This window comes from Bison bison, unplaced genomic scaffold (genome assembly GCF_000754665.1).
Source record: "Bison bison bison isolate TAMUID 2011002044 unplaced genomic scaffold, Bison_UMD1.0 scf7180017864279, whole genome shotgun sequence".
Taxonomy (NCBI): domain Eukaryota; kingdom Metazoa; phylum Chordata; class Mammalia; order Artiodactyla; family Bovidae; genus Bison; species Bison bison.
The window spans coordinates 4,471,772-4,477,039 of NW_011494851.1; positions in this window are offsets into that span (position 1 = coordinate 4,471,772).

Sequence of the window (5,268 nt, forward strand, 5' to 3'; positions counted from 1 at the left end):
AGAGACTGCACTGAACTGAACTGAAAGCTAAGGGGTGGACTCTGGGAGTTGGTGATGGACAGGAAGGCCTGGTGTGCTGTGGTTCCTGGGGTCACAAAGAGTCGGACATGACTGAGCGACTGAACTGAACTTACTGAACTCACATCCATACATGACCACTGGAAAAACCATAGTTTCTTGACTATACAGATTTTTGTTGGTAAGGTGATATTCTTCCTTTTTAATATACTACCTAGATTCGTCAGAACTTTCCTTCCAAGGAGCAAGCGTCTTTTAATTTCATGGCTGCAGTCACCACCTGCAGTGATTTTGGAGCTCAAGAAAAGAAAATCTGTCATTGTTTCCACTTTTTCCCCTTCTCTTTTCTGTGAAGTGATGGGACAAGATGCCATAGTCTTAGATTTTTGAATGTTGAGTTTTAAGTCAGGTTTTTCACTCTCCTCTTTCACCCTCATCTAGAGACTCTTTAGTTCCTCTTCACTCTCTAATGAAAACATGTGTGATATGATAATAAAGGATAAAAGATATTCAAGGAGAGATTGATCCAAAATGTCCAGTGTGGTTAGGAAATCAAACTTGATAAAAGTTTAGAATAACTAGTGGATTAAATAATAGTGGATCACGGTGACCACAACAGGTGAAGGAACAGAGTAGCAAACCAAAGTTACAACCCAAATGTCAAGGGTTTGAGGAATAACTGGAAGAAACGAGATGAAACAGTGGATATCAACAATTTTTTTATGAGTTGAATTACAGATTAGAAGAGAGAGAAGTTATGGGGTTGATGGAAGATTTTTTTTTTTTCCGTAAGAATATGTAAGTTTTGAGTATACTTGAAAAGTGAAAGTCAAAATATTAGTTGCTTAGTCACGTCCAACTCTTTGGGATCACATAGATTGTAGCCCATCAGGCTCTTCTGTCCATGCAATTTTCCAGGCAAGAATACTGGAGTGGGTAGCCATTCTCTTCCTCAGGGGATCTTCTGGACACAGGGATCTGACTCAGGTCTCCTGAATTACAGGCATATCCTTTATCATTTGAGCCACGAGGGAACTTGTAGAGAAGCTGAAGTTTGGAGGAGGACTGAGTTGAGAGCACAGCTGAAGGATCATGAATTCTAAACTATTAAGTTCACACATATAAAATTGCCATTTGTGTAGGACAAAACTGGTGATACGTTGACAGCTTCATATGGTTCAATCTAATAGATTGGAGAACTTGAATAAACTGCAGCATCCTCTTGAGAGTATGAATGGATATAGGTAGGTTTGTTGGTTTGAGGTAAGGAAGCCGAAGGAATTCTCGTCTAACTGATCATCAAAATATATCTTAGAAACATGAGAGGACAGGTGATGAGAACTGGCAGTTTGAGGAGGCTAGAGAAATTGAAAATACTAATTATAGAAAATGAGAGCATAGAATAAGGGGATGTAATGATTAGGGCTGAGGGCTCAGATGAACAGGCACGTTATACACGCTTGTTGCATTCCCAGAGTTCTGTCTTGGCAGAGGTGAACCATTGTTCAGAGGTACGTTCTCTCTAGAATTTATCCAGGTATAAATGATGAAGGAAAATATGCAGCAAGAGAATTTAGTGGAGTTTGAGACATTGAAAAATTTGTTCCATTGATGAATTTAAGGATCACAAGAGAAACCAAGAGGAGTGTGTGTGTGTGTGGTATATGTTTGATGGAGGTGGAAAGCTGAAGGATAGGAAGAATTCATAGACTGGAAAAACCAATGAATAATAATTTTTAAAAAGTGGATGACTTACACATTAGAAGTAACTGAGACTGTAAGAAGGAAGGTTAAGATAGTGATAGCTGTCCAAAAGTATGATTCAGAGAGTCATGACAAAGTCTAGGGTGTGGGATGAGAGTAATATTTGAAGAGAAGGTTGTAGTGATGAGACAAGGAAATGAATGAGTAGGATTTCAAGGTCAATCAGCATGAGCACTGAGGCTACTTAGGGTAAATGTAGGACTTGGAGTAAAGAATGATATAGGGAAGCAAGTGTCAGCCTTTAATACATAAAAGGCATTATCATGGGTCCATGAGGACAAAGATGAGGAAGGAAAAGGATAGAGCAGAACTGTGTGAGCCTCAAAGGAATAAGGAGGTTTACAGGGATGTGGAAAGGAATGATCTGAGGTGGCATTAAAAAGTGAGGACAAGGCAAAATCTTCAATAATAAGCTCTTACTTGAGAGGGCTGTAAACAATGCTGTGTTCTGAGGAACGATTATATTTCAGTTTTACAGGGACATAGGCAATATTCAGAGAAAAAAATTATTTGGGACATGGAGTAATTTGGTAATTATGGGATGGTACTCCAGAAATTGTGCAAGTGCAGAAAATAACTTATTCTAAGGAAATAATTTTGAATGCATGCAAAAATTAGCCAGAGGGTTGTTCATTATTGTGGTGTTTCTTATAAAATGGGTATCAATTATTCCAAGATTAAAAACGTTTTAAACAGAAGAGTTTTAAATTATGGATAATCTATCATGATATTTTCCTGTAAAAAATACATGATAGATAAAATAGATATGTTTGTATCTTAACTCTTATTTTTAAAAATATATATTATAAAAAAGACAATACATATATATATGTATTATATGTTTCTATGTTCTGGTAAAGTTTTAAGTGCATTTTTGAACTAGAAGCATCAGAGATATTAATTATTCATTTTGGGGGCCATCAGTGATCTCACCTTTTTGGTATCTATTCCTAGTAGTACACTGACAATGTTGAACTCCTAGGACATAAGGTACTATTACCGAAGCTGAGGAAAGACTCTCATTTAAAAGCAAGTTTGGTTTTTAAATTAAAATCATTAGTCTCTGATTTCTACATTGATTTGTTTTCACTTGACAGAGTTCTTTTATGCCTATTGGTATAAAACATAAACCTCATTTAAACAATCATTGTGGGACATAAAATTCACTGATGGGTGTTGCTACATGAAAAGAGATTCTAGGTGGCTGCCAGAAGTAGGGGTGGGGATGGGTGAAATGGGTGAAGGGGATCAAAAGGTACAAACTTTTATAAAATAAATGTTATGAGGATGTAATGTACAGCATAATTAATAATAACATATTTTGTATCTGAAAATTACTGAAGTACACCTTAAAAGTTTTCATCACAAGAAAAAAAAATGTAACTATGTATGATGACAGATGTTAACTAAACATTGTGGTGATCATTGTGGTGGTCACTGTGGTGGTCACAAGATATATTAATACTAATATTACATCATTACGTCATACACCTGAAACTGTAAGGTTATATGTCAACTGTATCTTAATTTTTTTTAAAAATGGAAAGAGACTGCAATATTTCTGTGTGGGGTAAAGAATAATGTAATATTACTCAGAACTTCACTGTAAGAATGCAATAATCCAGGGAATCTAGTTCATAGATATTCATTTTCAGGAAAGAAAAAAGGACTAAATATTAGAAATATATTTATGCCTCTCTCTCTCTCTATATATATATATATATATGTATATATATATATATACACATACATACATACATGGGGCTTCCCTGGTAGAGACACTGTTTCAATTCCTGGATTGAGAAGATCCCTTGGAGAATGGATAGGCTACCCACTCCAGTATTCATGGGCTTCCCTGGTAGCTCAGTGCTAAAGGATCTGCCTGCAATGCCGGAGACCTTGGTTCAATCCCTGGGTTGGGAAGATTCCCTGGAGGAGGGCATGGTAACCCACCCCAGTATTCTTGCCTGGAGAATCCCCAGAGAGAGGAGCCTGGCGGGCTTCAGTTCATGGGGTCGTGGAGTCGGACACAACTGAGCAACTAAGCACAGCACGTATGTTACTATATCTAAATACAGAATGGCTCACTAGACAAGTAAACAAAATATTTCTCTATAGAAAGGAGTCTTTAAAAATAGTATGAAATCTAACTACGTGGATATTAAGATAACAGAGAATATTCAAACAACCAGTAGTTGATGAGTTGTTAGTTGGAAATTGGTCCCAAATAAATTTGAAGAATGAATAGTGGTTCAACTAACATGTCTCAAGCATTCTACTTGGTATTGGCATGCACAATGAGGAATAAGATATGTTTTCTCCATATTGGCCATGGGTGACAAAAACGAATTACTAAATGTTTGGATATTCCAAATGGAAAAAATCCTCTGAGACTTAATTACTCTGGGGCGTGGATCATCAATGGAAAGAGTAGAGACAGCTTTTCAACACCACCTCTTCCAACTCTTTCCAGCACCCTATCCTTTACTACTCCTGTGAGGCACAAAGCCAAAGAAAGCCAAGGCTAATATGGCAAAAATACGTAAAGTAGGCATACGACTTATCTGAATAGTGGATGGGACTGTCAAGGTTTTAAGAATTTTGGTCCTGGAGGTGAAAAATTTGAAAACCTTGAGAATGGACAGTAATAACAATGGAGAGATCTAAATGGTTTGTTAGTCTGTTAACCAGATGTAGGTCTCTTGCTTTTCTCTGATTTTTACTTCAGTCTATTTTTTTTTTTTTTTGTCTCTTTATGTTACTTTCATTTCTCTCCTTACCTTTCTGGTAGATTTCATTTTCCATTAACCAGCTGTAACATTTAACCAGAATTGAAATTTACATAAATCCTAAAAGAAGCTGAATTAAAACTGTAGGTTTAACTCTTAGAGGAAAACATAGCCAGAACACTCAATGACACACTCAATGACACAAACCAAGCAAGATCCTCTATGACCCACCTCTTAGAGTAAAGGAAATAAAATAAAAAGTAAACAAGTGGGAGCTGATTAAAAGCTTTTGCACAGCAAAGGAAACTATAAGTAAGGTGAAAAGACAACCCTCAGAATGGGAGAAAATAATAACAAATGAAACAACTGACAAAGGATTAATTTCCAAAATATACAAGCAGCTCATACAACTCAATACCAGAAAAACAAACAACCCAATTAAAAGTGGGAAAAAGACCTAAACAGACATTTCTCTAAAGAAGACATACAGATGGCTAACAGACACATGAAAAGATGCTCAACATCACTCATTATTAGAGAAATGCAAATGAAAACTACAATGATATATCACTTTACATTAGTTAGAATGGCCATCATCAAAAAGTCTACAAAAAATAAATGCTGGAGAGGGTGTGAAGAAAAGGCAACACTTTTGCACTGTTGGTGGGAATGTGAACTGATACAGCCACTATGGAAGATTGTATGGCAATTCCTTAAAAAACTAGGAATAAAACCACCATATGACCCAGCAATCCCA